General features: G+C 41.3%; 1 protein-coding gene across 1 annotated transcript in view; it reads right to left on the bottom strand.

The window, feature by feature from the left end:
• The window catches only part of trim2a (tripartite motif containing 2a), a 59958-nt gene extending 49862 nt beyond the window's left edge, over positions 1–10096 (bottom strand). The window contains exon 1 of the mRNA XM_071407005.1: positions 9958–10096. The gene's annotated coding sequence lies outside the window, so the exon portion shown is untranslated. The remainder of the gene's footprint in view (positions 1–9957) is intronic.
• Positions 10097–19803: the final 9707 nt, after the last annotated feature.

Here is a 19803-nt window from a genome sequence, read left to right as displayed (position 1 = left end):
ATTACTTAAAAATCATACAATGTGATTTTCTGGATTTTTGTTTTAGATTCCGTCTCTCACAGTTGAAGTGTACCTATGATAAAAATTACAGACCTCTACATGCTTTGTAAGTAGGAAAACCTTCAAAATCGGCAGTGATTCAAATACTTGTTCTCCCCACTGTACATTTACATTTAAGTCATTTAGCTGACGCTCTTATCCAGAGCGACTTACAAATTGGAAAGTTCATACATATTCATCCTGGTCCCCCCGTGGGGAATGAACCCACAACCCTGGCGTTGCAAGCGCCATGCTCTACCAACTGAGCCACACGGGACCACATGTATATATGGGGCAACAATCTCAGCTCTGTAGATTTTGTTGTGAAGAGACAGAATCAATAGATAATTTATTCTGGTATTGCCCCTATGTAGCTTTCTGGTCACAGGTTCATGAATGGTTAAAAAAGAAATCACAACATTCACTTAAAATTAAGCTTACAAATAGCAGTGTTGGGCGATCTGGAAAGCCATGGCCAATCAATAAATAATATAATAATACTCGTAGGAAAGGCATTCATCTTTAGCTCACAATCTGTAGATAATATACGATAAGAAAGATAAAAAAATGTTGTAAAACATCACAGCACAATTGAAAAATATATGGCACTAGGAAACCAAACAAGGGCGGTCTATAGTGATAGGTGGGATGGGCTGAGAGTGGCTGAGGGTTGGGATTAAAGAGTCTGTTTGGTAATGTATTGTTGTTATATATATAAAAGCACCATGTATGTAAAATGTATATGTAAAATGTATGTATATGTAGAAAAGAAGCTGTAAAAAAAAAACTAAGATATTTGTCCTCGGAAGAGGGGGGATAAAATAGGGGGGATAAAGTAGGGATAAAATATATATATATATATATTTTTTTAAATAAAAAAATAATACGTTCACCACAGTCAGTGGAGATTAGAACAAAATAAGGAGAGGAACCAACGAGAGGAATCCACATTAGACTATTGAGACGAACTCCTAGAATCACCTTTTCACATACAAAACAATAATCCCCATAATGTGGATGGTGTCACGCCCTGACCTTAGAGAGCCTTTTGATTCTCTATTTGGTTAGGTCAGGGTGTGACTAGGGTGGGCAATCTATGTTTTCTATTTCTCTGTTTGCCTGCTATGGCTCCCAATCAGAGGCAGCTGTCTATCGTTGTCTCTGATTGGGGATCATATTTAGGCAGCCTTTTCCCACCTGTTGTTTGTGGGATCTTGATTTTGTATAGTTGCTGTGTAGCCTGCAGAACTTTACGGTTGTTTTGTATTTAGTTGTTTCGGTGTTCATTTTAATAAAAGTAAGATGTTCGCCTACCACGCTGCACCTTGGTCTCCTCATTCAAACGACGAGCGTAACAGATGGAACAATATCTGATCAGGATTCAGTGGTTAGGAGCCACTTCAATGAATGAAAGTTCACGTATGTTGGCCTCAGCGGAAGATGAGATAAGAGAAGGGAGTTGGTATAAATCTGCTTCGAGAGAGAAACAGAGGTTGCGTCCCAAATTTAGTGCACTACTTTTGGGCAGAGCCCATTTGGGATGCAGACAGAGAGCTGTAGCAGACTCTGTTAGCATTGAACCCGGAGAGGATGAGATGAGTGGGCAGAGAGCTTACATGCTATTTCATGCTTGGATTGGTTGCAAGATGAGAGTCCTGGAACTACAGTACGTACACACAGACCTAGACATGTACAGACAGACAGCCAGAAAAACACACACACACAGGCAAGCAAACACAAACACACACAATTATCCTAGATACAGCATTGCGGTCAGGCATAGCTCATCCATTTACACAACTACCTTCTTCGCTAAGACAACTCATCAGTCCATTCACTTGTCCTAAATCTACTCTTTTGCTTCTCTGACTGTAAACAATTACGAGCCACCTTTTCAGGGTACATTGACCCATTTTACCAGCCACCACATCACACTAGACACCACATCACACCAATACATTACGGGTGCCATGGAAACAAGCTATTCTCTGTATGTGTGTGTGTGTGTGTGTGCGCGCATTTACAGTTGAAGTCGGAAGTTTACATACACTAAGTTGACTGTGCCTTTAAACAGCTTGGAAAATTCCAGAAAATGATGTCATGGCTTTAGAAGCTTCTGATAGGCTAATTGACATCATTTGAGTCAATTGGAGGTGTACCTGTGGATGTATTTCAAAGCCTACCTTCAAACTCAGTGCCTCTTTGCTTCACTTCATGGGGAAATCAAAAGAAATCAGCCAAGACCTCAGAAAAAGAATTGTAGACCTCCACAAGTCTGGTTCATCCTTGGGAGCAATTTCTAAACGCCTGAAGGTACAACATTCATCTGTACAAACAATAGTACGCAAGTATAAACACCATGGGACCACGCAGCTGTCATACCGCTCAGGAAGGAGACGCATTCTGTCTCCTGGAGATTAACGTACTTTGGTGCGAAAAGTGAAAATCAATCCCAGAACAACAGCAAAGGACCTTGTGGAGATGCTGGAAGAAACAGCTACAAAAGTATCTATATCCACAGTAAAACGAGTCCTACATCGACATAACCTGAAAGGCCGCTCAGCAAGGAAGAAGCAACTGCTCCAAAACCGCCATGAAAAAGCCAGACTACGGTTTGCAACTGCACATGGGGACAAAGATCGTACTTTTTGGAGAAATGTCCTCTGGTCTGATGAAACAAAAATCGAACTGTTTGGCCATAATGATCATCAATATGTTTGGAGGAAAAGGGGGGAGGATTGCAAGCTGTAGAACACCATCCCAACCGTGAAGCACTGGGGTGGCAGCATCATGTGGGGGTGGGGGTCCTTTGCTGGAGGAGGGACTGGTGCACTTCACAAAATAGATGGCATCATGAGGGAGGAAAATTATGTGGATATATTGAAGCAACATCTCAAGACATCAGTCAGGAAGTTAAAGCTTGGTCGCAAAAGGGTCTTCCAAATGGACAATGACCCCAAGCATACTTTCAAAGTTGTGGCAAAATGGCTTAAGGACAACAAAGTCAAGGTATTGGAGTGGCCATCACAAAGCCCTGGCCTCAATCCCATAGAACATTTGTGGGCAGAACTGAAAAAGTGTGTGCAGGCAAGGAGGCCTACAAACTCAGTTACACCAGCTCTATCAGGAGGAATGGGTCAAAATTCACCCAACTTATTGTGGGAAGCTCGTGGAAGGATACCCAAAACGTTTGACCCAAGTTAACTTCTTCTGGGTAGGGGGCAGTATTCGGAAGTTTGGATGAATGAGGTTTCCAAAGTAAACTGCCTGTTACTCAAGCCCAGAAGCTAGGATATGCATATCATTAGTAGTATTGGATAGAAAACACTCTAAAGTTTCTAAAACTGTTAAAATAATGTATGTGAGTATAACATAACTGAATTGGCAGGTGAAAACCTGAGGAGCAGTTTTATTTTTGGAGCTAACCACTGATTATAATGGCTCTCTATGGGAATAGACAAGAAATATCTCCCAGATTGCAGTTCCTAAGGCTGTCTTTAGAAACAGTCTTAGGAAGAGTTTCAGGCTTGTTTTTTGAAAAATGAGCAGGAATTTGTAGTTTTTGTAAGTGGCTCCCATTTTGGCTGTAGTGTTTTCACGCACGTGGATGAGAGCGCGCACTTCGTTATTTATCTCCGGTAATGAACATACTATTCTCCGTCTCAAATTTGATTGTTTATTTACATATTAGGGTACCTGAGGATTGATTAGAAATGTTGTTTGACTTGTTTGGACAAGGTTTATTGGTAACTTACGGGATGCATTTTGAACGAGGGAAACCAGTGGATTACTGAGTCAACTAAACTGACTTTTTGGGATATAAAGAAGGACTTTATCTAACAAAAGGACCATTTGTTATGTAGCTGGGACCCTTGTGATTGCAACAAGATGAAGATCTTCAAAGAAAATAATTATTTTATCGCTATTTCTGACTTTCGTGACGCATCTGCTTGGTTGGAAAATGTATGTAATGCTTTTGTGTGCGGGGCGCTGTCCTCAGATAATCGCATGGTGTGCTTTCGCCGTAAAGGTTTTTTGAAATCTGACAAAGCGGCTGGATTAACATGAAGTTTTTAAATGATGTATGACACTTGTTTTTTCATGAATGTTTATTACGATTTTTGTAATTTGAATTTCGCGCTCTGCAATTTCACCGGATGTTGGCCAGGTGGGACGGTAGCGTCCTACCTTCCCCAAAGATGTTAAGCAATTTAAAGGCAATGCTACCAAATACTAATTGAGTATATGTAAACTTCTAACGCACTGGGAATGTGATGAAAGAAATAAAAGCTGAAATAAATAATTCTCTCTACTATTATTCTGACATTTCACACTCTTAAAATAAAGTGGTGATCCTAACTGACCTAAAACAGGGAATTTTTACGAGGATTAAATGTCAGGAATTGTGAAAAACTGAGTTTAAACGTATTTGGCTAAGGTGTATGTAAACTTCCGACTTCAACTGTATGTATGTTTAATTTTTTTTAAATGTACCTTTATTTAACCAGGTAGGCCAGAGTGAGAACAAGTTCTCATTTACAACTGCGTCCTGGCCAAGATAAAGCAAAGCAGTGCGACAAAAAACAACAACACAGAGTTACACATGGGATAAACAAAAGTACAGTCAATAATACAATAGAAAAATCTATATACAGTGTGTGCAAATGGAGTAAGGAGGTAAGGCAATAAAAGGCCATAGTAGCAAAGTAATTACAATTTAGCAAATTAACACTGGAGTTATAGATGTGCAAATGATGATGATGTGCAAGTAGAAATACTGGGGTGCAAAGGAGCAAAAAAGTAAATAAAAACAATATGGGGATGAGGTAGGTAGTTGGATGGGCTATTTACAGATGGGCTGTGTAGAGCTGTAGCGATCGGTGCGCTGCTCAGATAGCTGATGCTTAAAGTTAGTGAGGGAGATATAAGTCTCCAGCTTCAGCGATTTTTGCAAATCGTTCCAGTCATTGGCAGCAGAGAACTGGAAGGAAAGGCGGCCAAACGAGGTCTTGGCTTTGGGGATGACCTGTGAGATATACCTGCTGGAGTACGTACTACGGGTGGGTGTTGTTAGGGTGACCAGTGAGCTGAGATAAGGCGGGGCTTTAGCTAGCAAAGACTTATAGATGACCAGGAGCCAGTGTGTCTGGCGACGAACATGTAGCGAGGGCCAGCCGACGAGAGCATACAGGTCGCAGTGGTGGATGGTATATGGGGCTTTGGTGACAAAACGCATGGCACTGTGATAGACTGCATCCAGTTTGCTAAGTAGAGTGTTGTTGTTTTTTTGTAAATGACATCGCCGAATTAGAGGATCGGTAGGATAGTCTGTATGCATGTATGTATGTAATACAGTACAGAGGGTAGTAGGCCACCTGTGAATTATATGCTGCTATGTCTCCAGCACCACCATATTAAAATGTACTTTAACCTCTCCAATGTGTGTGTGTGTCACTCATAATACACAGCATCACAAACAGCAAAAGAACACTCCAGTGTTACACCTCCAGCATCTCCATCATACTCTGGGGTGAAGTTTCACCTAGCTACAGTACAGATCTAGGATCAGCTTCCCCTCCCCCAATCCGTACATTAACCATTACTGTGGGAAATGCAAAACTGACCCTAGATAACCATCTAATTTGTTTGTGAAGGTGTGTGTGGGAGACTTTCAGTACAATGGTGGATTTCATGCATTGACTCATGAGCTCATGCTCCTTTTGTGAGCCATTGACATCTCCTACTGGTATGACTGGGAAATACACTTGTTGTGAGTGGGTATTTGCGTGTGTGAGTGTGTGTGTCTGATTTGTGAGCGTGTGTGTTGCAACCAATTACCTCCATTTAGTCACCCTGCACATTGACAACCACCTGCCAGAACCAACCTGGCTTCCAGCAGCAACCATTGCCATCGACCCACATCCTCACACGGGTCACCAAATGTCAAAGGACACCAGTGTTGTGAGCCTTTTGGGCCAACAGGCTGTGCCCAAACTGGATAAATCAATAAGTGGTCAACTGTCCAGTAGCCTAGCCACTACAAACAATCAATACTGCCATGATTGGGAGGCAAGGCTATATTGCCACACTGCAGCACACTAAGTCTTATTGATGTCTTCTTTTAGATCTGATGAGTGAATCATGTGAATAAGCAATATGTCAGAAACTCCATTCAACTAACCAGAAGGCTATGCAGCACTATTACAACTTTCTTATACCCACCCGATCCTTAAAATCTACAAGGGCCCGTATAAAGGAGTGAACTGCATAGTGACTGGTACCTTCCTCCTTCCTAAACATACGTAGCAGTGTGTAACGGCTCTCGTTGTTGGAAAGAGAGGAGGACCAAAGCGCAGCGTGGTATGTTTCCATATTTATTGGAATACTTTTTCAACATGAACAAAAACAACAAACAGACGAAAACCAAAGAAGCTACAGTCCTGAACATGGGAACACAAAATACATGAACACACGAACAGGAACAATCACCCACAAACCAACAGTGCAAACAGGCTACCTTAATATGGTTCCCAATCAGAGACAATGCAAAACACCTGCCTCTGATTGAGAACCATATCAGGCCAATTGACAAACCTACACATAGAAACACATAACATAGACTACACCCACCCAGCTCACGTCCTGACCAACTAAACAAAGACTAAACAAAGGAAATAAGGTCAGGAATGTGACACAGTGTTTCTCAATACATTCCTGGAGGCAACCGCCAGGTTGCAATTTTGTTTCTCTTGCCGCAGTACTATCTCAATTCACATCTGATTCAACTCATCAACTGATCACCAAACTCTTGATGAAGTTAATCAGGTGTGTTAATACTAGGAAATAACAAAAACCTGCACCCCCTGGGTATTACCAACCCTAATCCTAACCTTGTGTTAAATGTTAAACTGACCCTAGATCAGTGTCTAAGGGCAACTTCTCCCTACTCCTGAAATGAGAACTGGCATATACAATCCCCACAAAATAGAATATATGTAGGCCATGAGAAGAGCAAAACAATCCCTCAGGTCCAGCTCTGGGGCTGCACTGCACTGGTGCAGTAGGGAACCCGCATCCTGCTAACATACTGCAGCACCCGTCCCACGCTACTTCCTGTTTCTGAGAAATAGTTACTGCATTCATGAGCCAGTGATGTGACAGGGAGGACTTTGCCAGTGTGGTGGGCAGCCATCCAAGAAAAGAGATGGGGAGAGAGGGGGGTTAGAGTGAGAAAGAGAGAGAGCGAGAGAGAGCGAGCGAGCGCGAGAGAGACGATACCCGCTAATTGTTGGAATCCAGAAAAGAGACATTAAATTCTACAACCAGCTGAAAGGAAGCGATTCCCAAACCTTCCATGACAAAGCCCTCACCTACAGAGAGATGAACCTAGAGAAAAGTCCCCTCAGCAAGCTGGTCTGCTCTGTTCACAAACAAACAGACCCCACAGAGCCACAGGACAGCAACACAATTAAACCCAGACAAATCATGAGAAAACTCTAAGATAATTACTTGACACATTGGAAAGTACTAACCAAATAACAAAGCAAACAGGAATGCTATTTGGCCCTAAACAGAGAGTACGCAGGGGCAGAATACCTGACTACTGTGACTGACCCAAAATTAAGGAAAGCTTTGACTATGTACAGACTCAGTGAGCATAGCCTTGCTATTGAGAGAAGCCGCCGTAGGCAGACCTGGCTCTCGAGAGAAGACAGTCTATGAGCCCACTGCCCACAAAATGAGGTGGAAACTGAGCTGCACATCCTAACCTGCCAAATGTATGACCATATTGGAGACATATTTCCCTCAGATTACACAGAACTACAAAGAATTTGAAAACAAATCCAATTTTGATAAACTCCCCTATCTACAGTATTAGGTGAAATAGCACAGTGTGCCATCACAGCAGTAATATTTATGACCTGTTGCCACAAGAAAATGGCAACCAGTGGAGCAAACACCATTGTAAATACAACCTATATTTATCTGTCTATTTATTTTCCCTTTCGTACTTCAACTATTTCCACATTGTTACAACACTGTACATAGCAAGTAATATAACATTTGAAATGTCTATTCTTTTGAAAATCTCAGGGTTTATTTCACTTTTGTTTGTGATCTATTCCACTTGCTTTGGCAATGCGAACGTGTTTCCCATGCCAATAAAGCCCTTTGAATTGAGAGAGAAGCAGAGAAAGAGAGATGAAAAGAGAGCGAGAGAGTTTATGTAATAAGACTGACACAATCTCCTTAGAGGAACTGGGGGTCTGAGGAAAACGAATGTAAATTAAATGACTGTATTGAAGCCGTGACTGAAGCAATGTTGTTAATTCATGTGAAGACCACTGGAGCATACCAAACTACTGTGTGAATGGAAGAATGCCTGGATTTCTCACAAACTTCATGAATGAGTCTAAATGAAAGAAAACAACAAATGAGATAGTAGTATGTGCAACCATAGACATAACATCTTATCCAGCAACCTGCAATGACAGTAGGGAAATAAGTAAGCTGAAGCAATCACATATTGTGACCATTGCAAGTAAAATGATGCGACAAAAACAAGGAGTACAAGAAATGAATAGCCTAAAATGCTAACATAGCATCAATAGTTTTAATCCAGCGCAGGCCTACATACTCTAGTCCTGTCCTGGAGCTGTACGGATCAAGCATCTCAGAGTAGGAGTGTTGATTTATGGTCAGTTTAGCCTTTTAGATCACCATGAATAAGATTACGTGGACAGAGGAGACCTGATCCTAGGTCAGCGCTCCTACTCTGAGACCCTTGATACATATGGCCCCAGGTGCATTTCATCCATGCATCCCTCACCTATGATGCCATGTTACCCAATCAGACAGATGATGGCCCTTCTAAACCCTCCAATGACAACATCACCTCTGACAGGGCTAAATGACACCCTACTGTTAAGGTCAGGATACAGCAGTGCATGACAACTGTCCTCAGGCCAGTTTATACTCAGAAGAAAATAGAGGCTCCAGAGGTTACTCCTGATCACTGTTCTGGGATCAGCTTATACCTGGATCCTAAACTTTACCATTATAATACAACTGAACGTGGATCAGTGCATGGAGGTTGTGTCTGTCTGTATAAGGAAGGTAGGGCTATCTCCTGTAATGGTAGTTAGCGGGATTTGATGGATGTGAGAATCACTCACGAGGCATGAGTCTGCATACAAGAGCCAAGCAAGACTAGGCAATTCAGCTCTTCTCCATTCTCTTATGTCAATGAATACTCTACCGTAGGTACAGTACAGTATATTAAGAAAAGAAAGGACCTGGCTCACAGACCCTGGGAAAAAGTGAAATGTAAGGATTCATCTTTGATCTAAGTCACGTACTCATGAGAAGGCATACTTTCAGAACAAAAACAAAGGTAACGCAATAACAAGATACCCAGTAGGCTACAGAAGGATATCTGTTATCTTCATGTCAACACTACAGCAAGCAGACCAAGCACTCAACTCAAAACGAATGATTTATTTAGATTGTTTAAGGAATCCAGGAAATAAGGACAACGACCAAGCCATTCAAGGGGTTAAGTAGTGTGAATAACATTGACCTTGCAAACATATGGCAACAATGTATGAGAATAGCCTACAACAAGTCAAGCCATAAAAAATATATTAAATCAAACAAGACTGCATATGACACGCATTGCTTTCTTGCGCTGATAAAGCAAGTGATGAGAGTAACTGAAACAATGAAACAACTTTCAACATTTAAATTGGCTACTGAAACAATCTTCGAAAAATAATGCATGTGTCCCATGAATGTGCTCCAGACTACATGCATCGTTTGATAAAACTAATTGCAATAATTTACAATGACGCACCAAACAACGAACACATTGAACAGATCTCGGAGTATCCCTCCAAGAATAAACTGAGAAATACTCACGTTTTGTTAGAGCATTTATGTATTGTCGGTCAGTATCCTCAGGGCAATATTTACGAGAGGAGCAAAAACTGTGCGCCCCCTGCCTTCTCTGTCAATTTCAGTGGAAATGAAGCGGTGGGTTGGTTCTATGCTGCAGTTTTAAAGGCATATCTGATCTGCCAAAAAAGCGAGGCAGGGAGGCAATCCCAGCGGAATACACGCATGCATTAACCCAATCCGCTTTAAAACGCCATCAATATTACATTCACTGGATGTGCGCAGCAGACGTACAAAAAGAAACTATATTTCATACATTATTCAAGTGCATGCTGCTTTTGTGATTTTTTTTTTGTGACAGGGTGGATAATTGACTGTTTTGATTGTTTGTTTTCTATTTTATTACAGTCTATGCCTTAACATACAAATATTTAGATGATACATATTACATATTATATATAGATTTGTTTAATTTTTATAATTTTGTAATTGCTCCTTTCCACAGTAATTATTTCACATAGCCTAATCAAACTCAAGAATGTTTGCAAACTCTGCCTCTAAAATCACATAGCCCAACACATGTTGGGCAAATCTTTGGACACTTTTCTTCAACTGTGAAAAGTTTTGTTCACTTCAATGTCCAACTTTATAACTATTATTATCATGCCCAACCTGAAACATACAGTAACCCTTTCTCTCATTTCTATTCTGCGTGCTGGGGAATCCCGTGCGCGCTCAGTTCACAGCGTGGCCTTGGTTACTAAGCGGATCACTCTGCAGCCCCTCCCTCCCAGGAGGGAGGCTGTTGCTATGACAACCTACATTATGCAGCAGTCCATGAAAGCCCCTTTCAGATACTTTAAAAAAGAAAAGAAAAGAAGGAAGAAGTTATTTTCATTCCTGTTTGATTACAGAATTCCTTGATAGTTTGATAGTGACAGAAAGAGAAGACGCAAGCTGGCTCAGAGTTGGGTGTGTCTGTGAAGGGGTAGGCCTGTCTCCGCTACCTACCCCTATGCAGAACTGATTATAACTTTACAGTATATTGTGCACTGTGCTGGGAGAATACTAAAGTAATAAGCATGTGGTGCACAGAACACACTGGTGCGTAGCAGGACACTGCGCCCAAGTCAGACTGTTCTCTCTGCTACCGCATGGCAAGCAGTACTGATGCACCAAGTCAGGACCCTGAACAGCTTCTACCCTAAGCCATAAGACTGCTAAATAGTTAGTTAAATAGTTAACCAACCCAGACTATCTGCATCTGACTCTTTCTGCACTAACTCGTTTGACTCATCACATACGCTGCTGTTACTGTTTATTATCTACCTTGTTGTTGCCTAGTCACTTTATCCCTACCTACAGTGAATTCGGGAAGTATTTAGACCCCTTCCCTTCATCCAAATTTTGTTACGTTACAGCCGTATTCTTAAATGTACTAAATTTATTTTCCCCTCATCACTCTACACACAATACACCACAATGAAAAAGTATTCAGACCCTTTGCTATGAGACTAGAAATTGAGCTCAGGTGCATCATGTTTCCATTGATCATCATTGAGATGTTTCTACGACTTGATTGGAGTCCACCTGTGGTAAATCAATTGATTGGACATGATGTGGAAATACACACACATGTCTATATAAGGTCCCACAGTTGAAAGTGCATGTCAGAGAAAAACCAAGCCATGAGGTCGAAGGAACTTCCCATAGTGCTCTGAGACAGGATTGTGTCGAGGCACAGATCTGGGGAAGGGTACCAAAACATTTCTGCAGCATTGAAGGTCTCCAAGAACACAGTGGCCTCCATCATTCTTAAATGGAAGAAGTTTGGAACACCCAAGACTCTTCGTAGAGCTGGCCGCCCGTCCAAACTGAGCAATCGGGGGAGAAGGGCCTTGATCAGGGAGGTGACCAAGAACCCAATGGTCACTCTGACAGAGCTCCAGAGTTCCTCTGTGGAGATGGGAGAACCTTCCAGAAGGATAACCATCTCCGCAGCCCTCCACCAATCAGGCCTTTATGGTAGAGTGGCCAGATGGAAGCCACTCCTCAGTAAAAGGTACATGAAAGCCCACTTGGAGTTTGCCAAAAGGCACCTAAAGACTCTCAGACCATGAGAAACAAGATTCTCTGGTCTGATGAAAACAAGATTGAACTCTTTGGCCTGAATGCCAAGCGTCACGTCTGGAGGAAACCTGACTGGGAGACTAGTCAGGATCGAGGCAAAGATGAACGGAGCAAAGTACAGAAAGATCCTTGATGAAAACCTGCTCCAGAGCATTCAGAACCTCAGACTGGGGCGAAGGTTCACCTTCCAACAGGGCAAAAACCCTAAGAACACAGCCAAGACAATGCTGAAGTGGCTTTGGGACAAGTCTCTGAATGTCCTTGAGTGGCTCAGGCAGAGCCCAGACTTGAATCCGATCGAACATCTCGGTAGAGACCTGAAAATAGTTGTGCAGCGACACTCCCCATCCAACCTGACACAGCTTGAGAGGAACTGCAGAGAAGAATGGGAGAAACTCCCCAAATACAGGTGTGCCAAGCTTGTGGCGTCATACCGAAGAAGACTTGAGGCTGTAATTGCTGCCAAAGTTGCTTCAACAAAGTACTAAGTAAAGGGTGTGAATACTTATGTAAATATGATATTTCAGTTTTTTCTGTTTTTGCTTTGTCATTATGGGGTATTGTGTGTAGATTGATGAGGGGAAAAAACAATTGAATACATTTTAGAATAAGGCTGTAACATAACAAAATGTGGAAAAAGTCAAGGGGTCTGAATACTTTCCGAATGCACTGTATATGTACATATCTACCTTAATTACCTCGTACCCATGCACATCGACTCGGTCCAGGTACCCCGTGCCAACTTTTAAAGGTAAAGTTTCCCTGAGGTACAGATCTAGGATCAGCTCCCTCTCCTCCAATTCTAACCATTTACCTACGTATTTTTTTTATTTTAGCAGACACTCTTATCCAGAGCAATTTACAGTTAGTGCATTCATCTTAAAATAGCTATGTGCGACAACCACAGATCACATTCATAGTAAGTACATTTCTCCTCAATACAGTAGCTGTCAGCAAAGTCAGAGGTAGTAAGGGGGGGAAATAACCTTAATAATCACTTTAACTATTAGTGGGGGAAATAACTTCACGCTACACCAGTGCATGATGGGATTAGAATAGTTCCAGATTGGCCTGGGAATAATTGATAATCTCATTGTTGTATTCACAGTGTTTTGATTGAGCTTTGGTCAGAGGCTGACAAAGCAGAATTAAAGCGCAGAAGCCTGCTGTTCAGAGGGTAGGAAGTGCTGGGGTTGGTTTGTGGTGGCTGAATTTTTCACTCTCTTTTTCTCACTCACTCACCCACTTACTCGTATACACAAAAATGAGTCCTTGGTCTATCGGTAACAGAAAAATGAGTCCTTGGTCTATCGGTAACAGAAAAATGAGTCCTTGGTCTATCGGTAACAGAAAAATGAGTCCTTGGTCTATCGGTAACAGAGAAATGAGTCCTTGGTCTATCGGTAACACACACTGCGCCCTTGCAAATATATTTTATAAAGCCCTTTGAACATCAGCAGTTGTCACGAAGTGCTTTACAGATACCCAGGCTTAAACCTTGAAGAGGAAGCATTCCAAACTGTTTATAAAAAGTGTAGAATGTACAATATATATTTAATAAAGGAACATCTTCAACTCCATCCTATGCCTTTGGTCCCAAAATTGAACTGCTTCTCTATAGTTCTCTGCTTCTCTAAAAAAAAATTTTTTGGGGGGTGGGATAACAAGTATCAGGGCTTTTCCTGATTGCATTCCATTGCAGGCAAAAAAGGGGGAAAAAATTATAGCATGAATTTTAAAAGCCCCAGACCCCTTACTGTGTCTGTTGGGGGTGAATCAGAAATGATGGTGCTGCGTTTGAACAGATCAAAGCAGACCTACATTCACTGAGCATTTACATATAGGCTAAGTCATTTTCAAAGAGGGCAATTAGATACAGTGTCTCGGTTGATATAGAATAAGGAACCCAGTAAATTTGCTCAAATGAGCAGGCTAAGCTTGATGTCATGAAATAAGTGAATTGTTTAAACGTGTGTAAGGATATGTATTTCTTTCCTGATTTTTTTCAAGGAAACCAGACACTTTGATAGAAAATCTGCCTCAATTCGGATTTGTCAACGCCACTGTTTTTGCAAAATAAATGTAATAAAATAAATAACATTAATCTAAATGTGTCTGACATTATCGTGCCTCAAAAGTTGTCTAATGTTGAACTGAGTCCATATTCCACCTTCATTTTTGTGCATATTCCTCTCCACAAGCATAAGGAGAAATCTGCAATCTTTTCCATTATAAAAAACATAATGGAAAAGATTGGCACCATGTAAATGATTATAATACCTGTGAACTATCCATTTCGCATACAGTATATTCCTATTTTACAGTATGATAATGATACTATGTTTGTTGAGGTCTGGCTCCATACCCCATGGCTCTTTTCTTCTTGTCTCTTCTCTCTCTGACACAGTCTCTTTCTTTCTGATGTAGTTTGGTGCGTAGGGCGATAATACGACAGTCACCCTCAGATCACATCATGAAAGGACCTGCAGCAGGAAGAGGCAACCATTAGTGCCATACACCCACATTGACCCAATACCTGAATATGGTCACAAGCTTAAATGAGGGTTCCCTTTTCAAAGGCATTCTCTTCGAGAGGGTGAGACAAGATGGCAGCTTGTCATCTATCTGAATTCAGACGGTTTACCTTTCAAGGGGGTATTTCGTTTACTATGCATACTATCTACCTGGCAATTTTTATTACCACTTGTGTGTTTCCCCACCAATATTCACATTGTTGTTTTTATAGGTGTCCATGATATTTTGTGTCACTGAATCCAAGGAGGCCAGGTACAGGCATCAAAACATCAAGGCAGTGTAATTAATGTGTAAGGACTGTTTCAGCACACCAAACCTTAATTTTTTTACACTTGCTAAGACCACCAATGATCATTTAGTCATTAGTTTGTCAAAGACTATAATAAGAGTGTGACTGAATCATGATGTGGCACCATATGCTAAGGGTTGACCTCCTCATGGTGAGATAAAAACACCAACTGAAAAACTAGATCATTTCAGGGCTCTGTTGTATACCGTGTGTGTTGTGTCACTAATTGTAGCTACTGTCAATGCATTAGCCCTGTAGACTAAGGCATTAGAATCTAAGACAAGACTGAACATCTCATTGTTTGCAGGGTTGGGGAATGACAGTCCATTACATGTAATGGATTACAATTTTTTTTAAATTAATTTTTTTTTAAATATTTTTGCTGTAACCAGCAAAAATATTGTAATCAGACTACAGATACTTTTGAAAAACTAGGATTGCGGAAAAAGATTTGACAGCTTTCTGTTTTCTCAATGACATTTAAATCAGCATAGAAAAAAGGTGCAAGTTTAAAGTTTGTTCAGCCTGAGCGAGTCTGACCACAAGTGTGCTTAATGGATCATGGGAAAAGAACAGGAATAGGCTTTTGTAGGCTACAGTCCAAGCTGTCTTCCAATGGTGCGACTTCTGTCGGCATCCAAAGACTATCCAACTTGAATAAACGCTTGGAGGTAAGGACGACAGCAGTGGTGCAGGCTTGCAGCCTATGGGCGATATGGATAGCCTATTATTATTATTATTATAGCCGAACTTATTATTGATTTATAGGCTACATAGCGCATTGATGTGAATCTAACTGTTTTCTCATTTAGCTATTTGCGCCTGGATTGTGGTTGTTGTGGATGACTTTACAAATGTAGGCCTATACAGTATCTGTATTTTAACCCAATAATGGATGAATTTAAGAAGTTTAAGCTGACTATCAATCATTGTTTTTGTGACCAGTGGTGTATTCATTACGGAAACCGTTTACCGTTTAGCCTAACCAGACGGAAGCAAACAGGGAAAATTTGAGTTTCTGTTGGACAAATTCAGGTGTGCTAGGTCCCTCCCAGTTTTGTTCCATTTGCTTCCGTTTAACAACATTCTGCAACACAATCGGTGTAATGAATATGCCTATGCCCCAGTGAACAGCCATCCAAAAACTTGTTGTACAGGTAACTAGTAACTTCCCCCCTTGGGAATCAAACCCACAACCCTGGCGTTGCAATTGCCATGCTTTATCAACTGAGCCACACAGGACCTGACTTTATTCCAACGTCCACAGATATGGATTTTTGGTTCAGATTTGGTCCGGACCGGCCTTGATTTGGCCCAAACATAGATGTCTAATTTTGGTTCAGAATCTGAACCTATAATAGACATCTATGCTTCACAAGTTCACAGTACATTAAAGTACATTACTGTCACGCCCTGATCTGTTTCACCTGTCCTTGTGCTTGTCTCCACCCCCCTCCAGGTGTCGCCTAACTTCCCCATTATCCCCTGGGTAGTTATACCTGTGTTCTTTGTTTGTCTGTTGCCAGTTCCTCTTGTTTGTTCAAGTCAACCAGCATTTTGTCTCAGCTCCTGCTTTTCCCCAGTCTCTCTTTTTCTCGCCCTCCTGGTTTGACCCTTGCCTGTCCTGACTCTGAGCCCGCCTGCCTGACCACTCTGCCTGACCCTGAGCCTGCCTACCATCCTGCGCCTTTGCCCCTACACTGGATTACCGGCCTCTGCCTGACCTGACCCTGAGCCTGCCTGCCATTCTGTACCTTTGCCCCACTACTCTGGATTATCGACCACTGCCTGCCTTTACCTGTCGTTTACCTGCCCCTGTTGCTGTAATAAACATTGTTACTTCAACACAGTCTGCACCCGGGTCTTACCTGAAACGTGATATTACAGTAGGCAGTAAAGACAAGTACGGTATAGTACAGTACAATACAGTAGAGCATAGTAGAGTACAGTAAAGTAAAGTCAATAAAAGTAAAGTATAGTTCAGTACAGCACAGCACAGTAGAGTAGTATAATAGTATAATGTACTGTATTACACCCTAATTTACTCTAATGTACTCTACTTTAGTGAACTAAACTGTACTGTACTGTACTCTACTGTCCTCTATTGTACTGAACTGTCATACAGTACCGTTCAAACTTGTAAAACACAGCCTAGATGTCTACAATTGGTTCAGATTTGGTCTGGTCCGGACCGAACAAAAATTGGATCTCTACAGGTCTGTAGATGCTCTACAGATGGTCATACTATCAACAAACTATCTGTTGATAAGCAACTGCTTGCTAAGGTTATGGTTAGGGTTAGGTTTGGAATAAGGGTTAGGGTAAGGGTTACGTTTAGGGGTAGGGTTAGTAGATAGTTAGTTGAAATGTTACATGTGGACTATCCAAATAAAGTATTACCCAAATGTGTACTTGTTTGGAGGCGGAACTCATTCGAATAATACCCAGAATACTTTGCAAGTGTTTGTTTTTACATTTACATTTTGGTCATTCATCAGATGCTCTTATCTAGAGGGACTTACAGTCAGTGATAACATAAGTGCATATGACAGATGGGAGCAATAATAAATATTATATGTTGCAATCTTCAATAATACAAATTAGTATTGTGACATAATGCTTACTTCATTGAGAATGTATGTGCAGTTTGAATTTGGACATAGAATCAATGACCAAAACGTATATATTTTCAACATCTGTAAATTACATCGTTTCAACTTTCATTCAGACTGGAAAATGAACCTGATTTCAACTTCTGGAAAATACATATTTCAACCTCCTGAAAATACATATTTTCAAAGTCCTGAAAATATGTGTTTTCAACGTTCATTCAGAACTGGAAATGAACCTGATTTCAATGTCTGGAAAATCAATATTTTGAACATCTGGAAAATACGTATTTTAAATGTCCGGAAAATGGTCTTTTCACCTTTCATTCAGAACCTAAAATGAAGCTAACTTCAACGTCTAGAAAATACTCCTTTTAGACGTCCTTTTACTTACTAAGACACACGTATGAAAGCACACACATATTCACAATCTGTCACACAAATCTGCCACACACACTTTACACACGTTCAGCCATGCATGCGTGTCACTTTTTGTGTTTATGTTTCGCCGAGCAGCCCAAATCCCAAGTGACATGACAGATACCTGGAGATTTACTCACAGGGAAACTAGGTCTGTCATTAGCCTCTTAGTGCTAAACACTACGGCAACTCTCTAATCCTCCGGCTGCTAGAATAGGTCTCTATGGGTGTCACGCCCATGTGGAAAAAGGTCTATGAATCACGTAAGGATTATTATATGGGTTCTCCTGCAACATGTACAGTGGGGCAAAAAAGTATTTAGTCAGCCACCAATTGTGCAAGTTCTCCCACTTAAAAAGATGAGTGAGGCCTGTAATCGTCATCATAGGTACACTTCAACTATGACAGACAAAATGAGAAAAAAAAATCCAGCAAATCACATTGTAGGATTTTTAATGAATTTATTTGCAAATTATGGTGGAAAATAAGTATTTGGTCACCTACAAACAAGCAAGATTTCTGGCTCTCGCAGACCTGTAACTTCTTGTTTAAGAGGCTCCTCTGTTCTCCACTCGTTACCTGTATTAATGGCACCTGTTTGAACTTGTTATCAGTATAAAAGACACCTGTCCACAACCTCAAACAGTCACACTCCAAACTCCACTATGGCCAAGACCAAAGAGCTGTCAAAGGACACCAGAAACAAAATTGTAGACCTGCACCAGGCTGGGAAGACTGAATCTGCAACAGGTAAGCAGCTTGGTTTGAAGAAATCAACTGTGGGAGCAATTATTAGGAAATGGAAGACATACAAGACCACTGATAATCTCCCTCGATCTGGGGCTCCACGCAAGATCTCACCCCGTGGGGTCAAAATGATCACAAGAACAGTGAGCAAAAATCCCAGAACCACACGGGGGGACCTAGTGAATGACCTGCAGAGAGCTGGGACCAAAGTAACAAAGCCTACCATCAGTAACACACTACGCCGCCAGGGACTCAAATCCTGCAGTGCCAGACGTGTCCCCCTGCTTAAGCCAGTATATGTCCAGGCCCGTCTGAAGTTTGCTAGAGAGCATTTGGATGATCCAGAAGAAGATTGGGAGAATGTCATATGGTCAGATGAAACCAAAATAGAACTTTTTGGTAAAAACTCAACTCGTCATGTTTGGAGGACAAAGAATGCTGAGTTGCATCCAAAGAACACCATGCCTACTGTGAAACATGGGGGTGGAAACATCATGCTTTGGGGCTGTTTTTCTGCAAAGGGACCAGGACGACTGATCCATGTAAAGGACAGAATGAATGGGGCCATGTATGGTGAGATTTTGAGTGAAAACCTCCTTCCATCAGCAAGGGCATTGAAGATGAAACGTGGCTGGGTCTTTCAGCATGACAATGATCCCAAACACACCGCCCGGGCAACGAAGGAGTGGCTTCGTAAGAAGCATTTCAAGGTCCTGGAGTGGCCTAGCCAGTCTCCAGATCTCAACCCCATAGAAAATCTTTGGAGGGAGTTGAAAGTCCGTGTTGCCCAGCAACAGCCCCAAAACATCACTGCTCTAGAGGAGATCTGCATGGAGGAATGGGCCAAAATACCAGCAACAGTGTGTGAAAACCTTGTGAAGACTTACAGAAAATGTTTGACCTCTGTCATTGCCAACAAAGGGTATATAACAAAGTATTGAGATAAACTTTTGTTATTGACCAAATACTTATTTTCCACCATAATTTGCAAATAAATTCATTAAAAATCCTACAATGTGATTTTCTGGATTTTTTTTTCTCATTTTGTCTGTCATAGTTGAAGTGTACCTATGATGAAAATTACAGTCCTCTCTCATCTTTTTAAGTGGGAGAACTTGCACAATTGGTGGCTGACTAAAT

This window comes from Salvelinus alpinus, chromosome 6 (genome assembly GCF_045679555.1).
Source record: "Salvelinus alpinus chromosome 6, SLU_Salpinus.1, whole genome shotgun sequence".
In the NCBI taxonomy this organism is placed as follows: domain Eukaryota; kingdom Metazoa; phylum Chordata; class Actinopteri; order Salmoniformes; family Salmonidae; genus Salvelinus; species Salvelinus alpinus.
Note: the sequence above shows the minus strand (reverse complement) of the source record. Positions and strands in the feature narration are given on the sequence as shown.